This window comes from Simochromis diagramma, unplaced genomic scaffold (assembly GCF_900408965.1).
Source record: "Simochromis diagramma unplaced genomic scaffold, fSimDia1.1 OVJJ01000705.1, whole genome shotgun sequence".
Classification (NCBI taxonomy): domain Eukaryota; kingdom Metazoa; phylum Chordata; class Actinopteri; order Cichliformes; family Cichlidae; genus Simochromis; species Simochromis diagramma.
In genome coordinates, this window is record NW_024387448.1 from 1,233,590 (window position 1) to 1,246,071 (window position 12,482).

General features: G+C 39.7%; 1 pseudogene; it reads right to left on the reverse strand.

Annotated features, from left to right (window-relative positions):
- Window positions 1-616: 616 nt before the first annotated feature.
- Window positions 617-12,013, reverse strand: LOC120722789 (annotated as a pseudogene).
- Window positions 12,014-12,482: the final 469 nt, after the last annotated feature.

The window sequence follows — 12,482 nt, forward strand, 5'->3', positions numbered from 1 at the left end:
TAGGCATGATACTGAAGGGGTTTTGGCCTGTATCAAGGACAAAAAAATGATAAAACCGAGCCTGTCTGGTTTACATTTTTGATTCAAAAAGAAAAACAAATATAAGAATTTTACCTGTCGCATGGGTAGAAACGTAACATGAACTTAATGTTCATTTATAGGTCATGAATCTCTTCACAAACTACATATTACAATATTATTTTTAGTTCAAACTCTCTCCATTTAAATTTTTTATAATCATTTCAGTTTTTAAAATGTACAGTGTGTTTTACATAAACTTGCAACACTATCATCTCCTTACTTCAAACGCTCTTGTTCAAAAAAGGTCAAATTGGTGTCATATTTTATTAATCCCACTAAACCCGTGGATTTAGTGGACGCTGAAAATGTTGCGTTGGCTTCAATCAACCAGATAAAACAAGATTAAGATAACAATTTGACCACACGCTTTGATTCCCCTGACAGCAGCTTTGCCTTATTTCATGAAAGAGCAGTCAGTGCCAGCGTCAGTTTTTTGGAATTTAACCTTAAATCTCATCGTCTCCCTAAAGCAGATATCATGCACCGATAATCTATATATATTTATGGAAGGTATTTCAATAAGAATAGGTTGCAGTTGGGGGGGAAAGCTGGTCTATGTCTTTATTTAGTCATAGAAGAAGGAGGTACAGTATAATAACCACATTTTGTAGGACAACACATACAGTTGTATACGAAATATGCTACATTCATGAGCTGCTGTGTCAGGGACCAAGCAGTAAGGCATAAAGGTGTTTAATTCAAAAAAGGGGTTTTATTGACCCAAAACATAAAAATTAATTGACAACCCAAAAACCTAAACAGGCAGACAAAGAAAAGAGGTCAACTCAATAAACTAAACTCAAAAATGGCTACTATATAACCAACTAATACAAAACAATTGAACAAATTTGAAACATCCCCCAGGCAATAAAGAAGGTGATTTCGTCCAATTAGTCTGTCAGCAGTACTTCAACCCCCAGGTAACTCAAACAAAGATGTATTAATGTAACATAAAACAGAACTTTGACCTTGCAGTGTTCATATGTGTGCATGCCATATAAACATTGGAAGGTGTGATGGAAAAAAATAAATGAAATAAAGAAACAATATCTTGGACAATAAGTAGAATAAATTTAAAGTAGTGACTGCAAAGTAAACCAACACACTCTGTAAACTTGACATCTTCATCTAAGTTGTGTTCATGACAGAATAATAATAACAATAAATCACACTTTTTCTTTCATGTAAGATCATTTGTATTCTTCAATAGACAAAAGGTTAAAGTGTTACTTTAATGTTACTTTTTAATTTGTTTTACGCTGATGAAGTCGTGGTCATTATGCTGTGACAGACACTTTGTGGTACCACCTGGCAATGATGTTGGGGTTGTTGCTGTGTGACAAAGTGGCCATCAGCAGCTTGGTGCCAGGAGAAGTAGCCGTGATGGACACCTTCTTCTCTATCTTCTCGCCTGGATGCAGGAGAATTATCCTGAGAGACAGAGCAGACAAATGTATTCTTTTCACATCTCACCTCCCACAAAGACACGCACAGTACAGCTCCAGAGCTCGGAGATCTAATGTTTTGCACAGGCGAAAGCAGGTAGTAATAGTACAAACTGAATAAAGGAGAAATTGGTGAGGGATTTTCTATCCCACAGTACAAAATGATCCTAATATCTCCATGTGTTGTGGATGATGAATTTTGAGTAATGCTACCAATTTCTCAAGGAAACCTTTGCCAGGTAGAGATTTTTTTTCTGGCTCACAGACCTTACTCTTCTTCTCCACTATATATCAAGCCAAAAAGCTAATGCCAAACCAGTCTCAGTAATGCTGATGTATAACATCTTAACAAGATACATTATTTCTGCATAATCTCTTCCCTTGTTAGCTAATTCATTCCTCCCAGGGGTGTCTGTGCAAATAAAAAGCCAATGGATACAGATTTACAATACCTTACACATCCTTGAAGCCCATAAAAAAGAAACTGAAGAAGAATTAACCAAGTGAAATTCAGTGTGTAAAAATAATAATGGAAAAAATAAACTATGGATAGTTAAAAAATACAGAAAAAACAACAGCAGGGTCCTGTATATTTTGTGTGATGCAGGAAAAAGGTGGTTAAATGGGTTTTATGAAGAGGTATGTTGTTTTTAGATTTTCTACAACAATTGCTACAACTACATTTGGCACTGTAAAAAAAAAGCTAGTTGAAGCTAAATACACTCACTGCCAAACCTGAAAATACAGACTAGTCATTAGACGGCTAGGTGTTTAGTTGGGATGACTGAAACAACACTATTTTTAAAGGAGGTGTGGCACAACTGTAGACTTTTCAAGACTTTATGACCTCTCGACATTCCTCAAGACATTCCACCTTACCATCAGCCACAGATTTACAGTACTTGTAATCTTAAACAACAACCATGAACCTTCAGCAACCTAATTTCTCGATGAAGAAATCTTGCGTTTATAAAAGTGAGATAATGTAAACAGGTCATCATCAAATAAATGGAACAGTAAATTAATTGCCTGTGGGCAATGGTGCTCTAACATATGACAGATATGACAGCAACTTGTTTTTACTGTTGCAGTAACATACCTGACCGCATTCTCAGGCCACATTCCTCAGACATCTGCCCAGTTCAGATTTGAAGGGAAGATAGTTTTGTGTTTTTTGACACACTTACTTGGCCACTTGTTTGCCCTCCAGCAAGCCGGCTCCCTGCACAGTCAACACAGCTTCATACAGAGCTGTGCTGAGGCAGTTGGTGAAGGACACAAGGACTGTGCGCTGCTTCTTCAGCTGGATAGAGTTGCCTCCTTCGATCTGCAGAGCAGCCACAATTACAAGAGCACACAGGGGAAAAAAATATCTGTAAAACTGATTGTGGCAGATACTGTTTTTTTTAACCCAATAAAAAAAGGAAAATAAATATGGATATTTTTAAAGAAGCGTGGGAAGTTTTCATATGAGTTCGAGGTGGAAGCTTGTGTTTTATAAAGTTTTGAATGCTAGTGGTGTTTTTCTTCACACAGCATTTTTACCAATATCTTCTCTGGCACCAAACATTATCTGTTTTATAAGTGAGTTACATGGATCCACCTTTCTTTTGGCTTGTGTAAATGATTCACCAGACACTGCTAAAATGCTAATAGCATTAGCATTTTGGGCTCTAATCTGCTCTTTAGCAAAGTGACTTATACTCTGTGTGAAGAAAATCAAGGAAATAATACTTTTTGATCAGAGTAAAACATCAAGTCTCCAATATTTTTTTGCCTTTTGTAAATGATTCACCAGACACTGCTAAAAATGCTAATAGCATTAGCATTTTGGGCTCTAATCTGCTCTTTAGCAAAGTGACTTATACTCTGTGTGAAGAAAATCAAGGAAATAATACTTTTTGATCAGAGTAAAACTTCAAGTCTCCAATATTTTTTTGGTCAGTTAAGTAGCAGAGAGGGTGGTTAATCCGTTTCAGCTGCTGTGGTCCTAATGAAATGAACAAAAGCTGTAAAATAGGGACAACAGTGAGGCAATCAGGAACTGTGGAGGCCACTGACATTCTTTCCATCCTCACTGATTCTGTTTTGTTTTTTTACTAGTTTTGCATTTGGCCAGAGTCGCCGTTACTAATGGTAGCATGAGGTGCTACCTGGAACTCACAGAGGTTGCACAGCTGGTGCAACTCCTCCAGGATGGCACATCAATACATGCCATTGCCACACGGCTTGCTTTGTCTACCAGCTCAGTATCATGGTGGAGATTCCAGGAGACAGACAGGTACTCTAGGAGAGCTGGACAGAGCCGTACAACGCCCTTAACCCATCAGCAAGACCGGTGTCTGCTCCTTTATGGAAGGTGGCACAGGATGAGCACTGCCAAGACTGTAAAAATGACCTCTAGCAGGACACTGCTGTGAATGTCTGACCAAATAATCAGAAACAAACTTGATGAGAGTGGCCTGAGGGCCCGACATCCTCTACCTCTAAAGAGCCCTGTGTTCATTGCCTGGCATCATGGAGCCTGATTGGCATTTGCCATAGAATACACATAAGAGCAAGTTCACCCTGAGCACATGTGACAGACATAAAAGGGTGTAACAAGTTGCACCTCAGAGTGTCCAGGAGCTCAGTAAAGCCCATGTCCATATGTCGGAGGAGATCCCCCCCAGGACACCATCTGCCACGCTATGAAATTTCATCAAAATGACTACCCTACCGTATCATTTTTTTCACTTTCCATGAAATGATGTGGCACCTTTTCCAAACACACAGCCAGTCCGTGTCACTATAGATATCCAGCACTGAGATCTGATGTGTTTTCAAAGGGTTCCTTTAATTTTTTAAGCAGTGTATAATTCTATATATTCATATGTACATTGCACAATGCCGGTCTTCTTGTAAATTTTAGTTTTTATTGCTGTTGTTTTCTGTTAAGCCCAAGAGGACCGGTGATAAGACTGTGAGAGCTTACTGACTGAGAGTAAAGAATATGGTTTTTAGTGAGCCTGTGATCGTAACACTTCATGACCTTTACTCTAACACTTGTATCACTCCAAATTTGAATACCGTAACATACCGATAAAAATGAAAATAATGTGCAAATAGGAAAATGAAAGAAAAAGATTATTGAGAAACATCTAAAGTCTACTGAATACTGAAAGCATGTCATCTTGACAGTCGTCAACTACTTCATTAGTTAGTTTCCAAGGTACTGGAAACATTCCTCAGACGTTTTGGTCCATGTTGACATGATAGCATCACACAGCTGCAGTAGATTTGTCAGCTACACATCCATAATGTGAATTTTTTTTATATCAACACACCCTAAACTTGATCTGTTGGATTGAGATCTGGTGACCGTGGAGGCTGTTTAAGTACAGTGAACTCATCATTATGTTCAAGAAACCAGTTTGACATTGTTTGAGCTTTGTGACATGGTGTAGACTGTGCTCACACAAAAGGATAGTCATGGTCAGAAACACTGTAGGCTGTGGTGTTTAAACTAAAATAAAATGCTCAGTTGGTACTAAGGCTAGCAGATTTTTTTCATGAAAATATCCCCTGCACCATTACATCAACATCAGCTTGAACCATTGATACAAGGCAGGATGGATCCATGCTTTCAGATTTTTTACACTAAATTTTGACCCTACCATCTGAATGCTTGACCAGAAAGTGAGTCTTTATTTTCTAGTTTTGGTGAGCCTAACAAAGCTCGTTTATTACACTAAATAGGCTTTGGAATTTAATATATGGTGTAAAGTGAATGAATATAGTTGGTCAGGGAACAGCAAAAGAAATTTATTTCTTTGCTGAATCTTTTCCTGCAAGGCCGACATATTATCGGTTGACTGACATCATAATGTGAAAGGTAATTTGATTTAGGTCACCAAACTATGTTAGAGAGACTGTTGTTGTGCATGCTCTTTTGATGTGATTTTGACTTTGTTCTTCATTACAATAATAACCTGATCCTGTCATATTCAGCTGACAGCCATGAAAAAGATAAAAGTGAGGAAGATGAGGAAGGAAGAGAAAGGAAGACAGTGCTATGTAATTCATATATAATACTTTGTGAGTTGCAGAGACAGGAGGGGGGATGTTGTTGTACCTGTATGGTTATTTGTGGAGGGCTTATGCTGAACTCTTCAGCAGCCAGAAATGTTTCTTTGGTCCTCATGTCCTTTAGCACCACTGCCAAGTTCACAATATCATCACCAGCCAGGAATGACTGATATTTAAAATGAGAGATGGTGTGATTGAGTGTTGTCACTGGGGATGAGGAAAACATCATGGGAAAGGGAAGAAACGAAGCAAATCAAAGGGAAGGTTAGTTACTTTGTTTATCAAACACTAATCTATATATAAGCAGTACAATAGTAAATGTACTGGAATCATGAATGTATTCAGTCACCTGAAAATGGCTGTATCTGCACCTCTGTTTGTGCGTCCCAGAAGGCCTCACACGGGCTGCTGTCGTACTCTTTCACCTGAGCGTTGATGTGTCCCACCAGAACCCTGGGGTTCTTGCACTGGTTTGTGATGGTCACACATATGTGGATGGGCTCACCCAGTTTTGGCACCCCAACTATTTTTAGGGTCACGTTCAAATTGGGTGGCATTGTACCTGGTAATAACATGTACATTGTTTCAGGTTAAAGATATGCAACTAGAGCTGGTTTGATTTTCACCGCTTGAACAATCTAGCTCGTTCTAGATTAAACCCTAAATGATTAAAGGTGTGTGGAAATTATACACACACACACACACACGCATATATATATATATATTATAGGTTTTATATTATAGGTTCTCCTTCATAGCATTCGTTTCAACTCTCACTATGGGAAAATACTGACTCCCAGATTGCCAGACATGTATGTTAAGAAGACAGCTGTCCCCAATAGCTCCACATGGAAGGAGCACCCACCTGGGAAGAACCTGCACTGAGGACTGAATGCACCAGGTTAGGCACTGTAACATCTAGCCTTTAAAACCTAGCAAAGCGCCCGGTGACAGAGTTAACACATGAATGTGTTAACAATTTAGCTTAGCCCCCGATAGCAATAAGGGGAGTCTTAAAGGTTGTTTGGGATGCTCTGGGGTACTGACCTTGGTGTTGCAGTGTTCTTGCACAGACTGATGTGTTTCCTCCTGAAAGAAAAAGCAGAAATAAAACTACTTGTACTTCTTTTCTCATACAGAAAGAGTCTGTTTTTCAAGGAACAATTGCTGAAGATCTTTAGCTTTTTAAAAATTATAAGAGAAACATTTTGCTATGACAAGCCTCAGAGATAGATTGAGCACATTCTCTTACTTTTGTCAGGTTTATATGTCAGCGTCAGATTCTCTGGTTTATCTGATCTGATGCTTTTGGTGTAGATGAGCTTTCCCACACACTCAGTGTCCACCATCTTTCCCACCACCAGTCCATTGTGCACAATTAACCTTACGACATCCGCATCAACAGAGGCACAGACGAATGGGATGTCGTATCGGGCGTCCAACCAGTGGTGCTGGATGGCAGCAACTGGACAAGGTCCACAGCAAAATATCCCTGAGGATCAATGTGTTTACAGAGAAATATCAGTCAGTATCTTTCATATCTGTTGCATTATTTCGTCACTTTCCACCTCAAGAAAGACACTCTTTTGTCAAACATAACGTTTTAATCAGGTAGGTGAACTCAAATCATTTACTTAGTTACTCAAAAAAGTAGAAAGAAATCAATGCAATCTATAAAGAGCATCATTTTGACAGCTATTTGGAGCAGGGGCCTACATGTACCTTCACTCTTTTCCTGCGGTGTTGGGTCCACTACCTGCCAACCGTCACAGCCTGCACCAAGATCTGGTCTCTTCATCCAGCACTCCACCCACACATGGAAGTTCCTGCAAGAGGTCAAGTAGAGATAACTACAGATGATGTGCATATATAATTAATATACAGAACAGTCAGGTTAATTTTACAAAACAGAAAAATATTTGTAGTAGTAAAAAGTCATTTTAGCAAGTTACACAGTTATTTTGAAAGCCACTTTTTGAGATACACTGTGCTAGTAGCAGGTTGGGCCCTCTTTTGCTTTGCGCACTGCCTTAATTTATTTGTGTTACACATTCAACAAGCTGCTTCCTCACAGATTTTACTCCAGCATCGCTCAGTTGCTGTAGATTTGTCGCTTCATCTATAATGTAAATTTGTCATTACACTACATCCCAAAGGTGATCTGTTGGATTGAGATCTGGTGATAGTGGAGACCGTTTGAGTACAATGAACTCATTGTCATGGTCAAAAAACCATTTTGAGAAGATCTGAGTTTTGTGACATGGTGTTTTATCCTCCTGGAAACAGCCATCAGAAGATAGGGACACTGTGCTCAGTGGATAACTTGGTCAGCAACAATACTCAGGCAGGCTGTGGTGTTTAAATGATGCTCAGTTTGTACTAAGGTGCCCAAAGTTTCCAAGAAAGGATCCACCACACCATTACACCACCAGCAGCAACCTGAACCATTGATACGAGGCAGAATGGATCCTTCCAGTCATGATGTTTTATGACAAATCCTGACCCTACCATCCAACTCTTGTAGAAGAAATTGAGAATCATCAGACTAGAAAACATTTTTCCAATATTTCTTATGTGTATTATTCCGGTGTGAATTGTATCCTTAGTTTCTTGTTCGGTTCTTTGGTTCTTCTATAACGTTGGTTAATTGAGTTACTGTTGCCTTGCTGCCACCTTGAAGCATTCTCCTATTACCTCAACAACCATACCACATTCAGAACTACTTAAATCACCTTTCTTCACAGTTTGAGTGATACCTGGTTTCAACTTCGACAGGTTGTTGAACACGTCTATACACATGCCTATGTGCATTTAAGTCCTGACATGTGACTAGCTGATTAGATCTTTGAGTTAACAAGAAAGTGAACACCTGTAGCTATTAAAGAAGTCACCGAGTGCAGATTGCAAGAACCAGATATTTAACAAGTTACAAAAAGAAATTGTATATTTATGGTTAAGAGCAAGTGACACCAACCAAATGCTGTCCTTTGACACGCCGAACTTCTCCCCTGTTCTCGTGTAAAACTCTTCAATTATCATGTTGCCATTTCCATCATGAGCTGCGTTGAAAACTGTTACCACCCTGGAGGGAATCCCTAGAACTCTCATTACTGGAGAGAGAGAAAAAAAAGGCTTTAATATCATTTAAAAACCATATTTTCAATAATCACATAGCAATGCTGACATAATGCCTATGGCAAGTTACCATGGGAATGCAGTGTAAATGGTATGTCCCTTCAAAGAAAGAAAATAGATCCAATAATTGATCTAACAATCAAGGGGCATATGATGGAATTCTGTCAATCTACAGCATTTTAAGCATCACAAGAGCAACTTTAATCCATCCTGTGTGGACTCGCCTGTATATATTTAGATTTTGGGTCTGTGCTGACTTGTTTGGACAATTCTTGAGACTAATACTGGTATCACTTCTGTACTGTAGAGCAATTAAGACAGATTTAGGTCAACAAATCTAGAACTCCATGAGACGTAGAACAACAGCTCTGCACAGGAGATAACTCAATCAAACACAGATTTCACCAATGATCTCGTCCTAAACACACATCCTACCTGTACAGAGGACGGATGCAAAGACCCAGCATTGGCCATAACGCACAGGTCTGCATTTGGATGAGGCCCAGCGGAGAAGGATGTCAGCGCTGCCACTCCAGTCTGTAGGCTTCACACCATTTTTGTAACTGCCCTTCCACTTCCCCTCCAGAATACCCAGGTCATCGTTACAGTTTATCTAGAGCAGGAAGAATCACATTAATGACTTCACTTTTTTCCTTTTACTGTGGACAAAATTGCTTAGCATTATACTATATTGTCTCTCACCATAGCGCAGACCACTCGGCTGAGGTAGACAGGGTCTGCTCGTAATGTATAATCTTTGTTTTTGTCAGTGAGGTGTTGCGGGCTGAACTCCAGGAGCTTCAGACATGCTTCCAGGACTCCAGGCTCATACTGCATACATGTGGATGGAAATTTAGCACGTTACCTGCTAATAATGCTACTATATATGCTCTATGCAGACTTGTTCTATGATTCTGGGTCACATACCAGACCAAATGACCATGGACGCTTGCTAACATTTAAACTGCTCCCCATATACACTAGCCCATAGTCACTTTTGATGTCACTCTTCTTTATGGGCATCCAGTGGCATGTATACTGGATCACCTGAAAAGCAGTGATAGGAGGAATTATGTCTACAAAAGGATAGCAGCAGACTGTGGACAAGAACAGCAAGTGGCAGCAGCTACATGGACTCACCTTTCAGCCAAGGGTTGCACAGTAGCACAAATGTTCCCAATACATAAGTTTTTCTGCTCCGTCTGGTCTCTATGTGGGCCAGGAGTTCATACAGAGCCACTGATGACTGAACAGGAGCGCAAATGTGGATAATGACTGACTGGGGATGCATGTTCCCTGGGTAGATTGTAGCTTTCCAGTCATAGAGCTGGGGGTGGGACTGTTCTTCATAGAACAGAACTGGGATCCTCTTTGACAGGCCACCTGTATGGTAAAGTAAATAAATAAATAAAGATAAAAGCAGCATCATTTCCACCTTATAATTTGAATTTGTAATAAAAAAAAAAAAAATGACTAAACTAGTTTTTTTATAAATTGCAGAGGGAGTGTTCGCCCGGGGCGCCAAACAGGCTAGGACCGCCACTGCCTTTGGGAACTGTGCATTTCCCAATGCCTCAGAAGGGCGTGGTTCTCCCCTTTTTGACCTGTTGCTGTCTGGCAGCTGCTACAGTTTCTAATTGCTAATATCAGCACTGCCCTGGTGCAAAGGTGCTCCTGAATGCTTTTGAGTGCAATTTTTCATTTGAAGAAGTATGAGTGTGGTATTTATAAATCAGAAGTATTGCTCTAGATATGAACAGTCTTAGTCTTTGATACCTAAACAAACCTCCAGCACCAGGCTCTCAGTGCAGGGATTCCACAGCCAACTGTCAGACTTTAGCGTCACTTTGAAGGGTTTCCCTCGTCGAACCACAAGTCGGTTCCTACTAAGCCCCCGAGTTTCATGGGAAATGCTGTTTTCGCGAATCTCAAAGTTCATGGACTTTAGTCGGCAGTGGCCATTGGTGGTACCTGTAAAATAGATGGCACAACCCATACTGATCTGAAGACAGTACACATGACAAAGATCTGTCAGGAACTAGAGAACAGACGGGGATAAGAAGGTAAGACGGGAGCTTTGGAGATGAATTTCAGCAAAGCCATAAATTTTAATTTACAAATCAGTGTTAAAGGAATTACAGGTTTTCTGGATTACCGCTGGGTAAAATGAACTTTAGAAAACGCAAAAAATAAACAACAGGACAAGAAAAAATATTGCAATGAATGATTTAAAATTGTTTCTTTCTACCTAACAAACGAAATCACTTAACAAATGATGCTGCCTCTCTCATTCATGTTAAAAACTATCCTATTCTGCTTCACAACTGTAATATTTATGTTTATTACATAAACTCCATGTATCAGATTACTTGGTAGAATATTAGTGTTATTTTCTTTGCTCTTTGCACTTAATGTCTGCTGGAATAAAACTTAATTGGATTACTTTCAGCTGGAAAATAAACTGTTTATGCAAAATCATATGAAATTTAATCAATTCATTTAAGCAAAACTCAAAGCAGCTCAAACGCACACATGCGCCTTCCTATGGACAAGAAAAAGATTAAAGTTACATCTGAGTGGCAGAGTGCACTTACCATTGATGCTGTATATTGTCTGCTGCATGTTGTCCACAGTGTGACAGCTAGAATTGCAAGTGTCTGGAAGAATGGCAAGCATGCTTTAAGTAGCCCTTCGCAAAGCTAAACATCTCACACCTCTCCAGTGATTAACCAATCACCATTCTTTTTTTTTTTCTTCTTATCTGATTTTAATTATGCAGGTGTCTGACAAAGTGTACGTAATACATTACAAACAAATTGCACACAAATCACAAATTGCAAAAGCACAGCAGGAAATTGTGTCAGTGTCCTTATTCTTAACTCACAGTGCAAAACCTATAGAAAAGTCAACAACCTTAACACAAAAAACATTTCAGACTTCATATCAGCAGGAGACACACCCTCCAACTTTTCAAGTATTCACTAGCCAAGCGTTCGAGTGATGTCACTTCAAACTTCCAGAGAAACGGTGTGGTTTGTTATTAAGTTTATGATTCACTTTCTCTAGAAAATGACACAGGTTTCATGTGATGCTCGCTGACACATCTAAAACCTGCCAAGGTCTTCTGCAGAATGATCACCCTAATGAAATTTGCATTTGCCTCTGAGTCATTAATGATACTCTATGTACTCCATGAAATATTCAGTATTTTAAAATATAGACCGAGAGGGTAAGTGACGGAAGACAGTAAGGGTAAGTGACGGAAGACGGTAAGTGACGGGTAAGGTAAGCGACCCATGTTGTAGGTGACGTCAGACGCCGGAGATTTGGCGGAAAAAAAGCGAATGGTAGCATAGAGTTTAACAAAGTTTTTTCAAGCTTCAGTATTACCAAATATAGTAATCAATTGTCATATAACTAACAACATCTGTCCTATCATCTCTAACACCCTGGAGGACAACGGGGAGAGTTTAGACCCTCTCCAAGATTACATCGACCGCTGTTTTCAAGATTTAGTAATGAAGAAGGCCCAGAGTGCATCTTCCCCGGCCAAAATTGAGACGCCGTCATCGAAGAGATGTCGCCCGGCAGACTCCCCCGGTACAACATCGCCTGCCGGCAAAGACATCGCAGACATCCTGGAGTCAATCGACAAGCGATTGTCCAGTTTCGATGCGAGGCTGTCCCTGGTGGAGATTTTACACCGGGAATTTAAATCTCTGAGAGAATCCCTGGAATTCAGCCAGCAGCAGG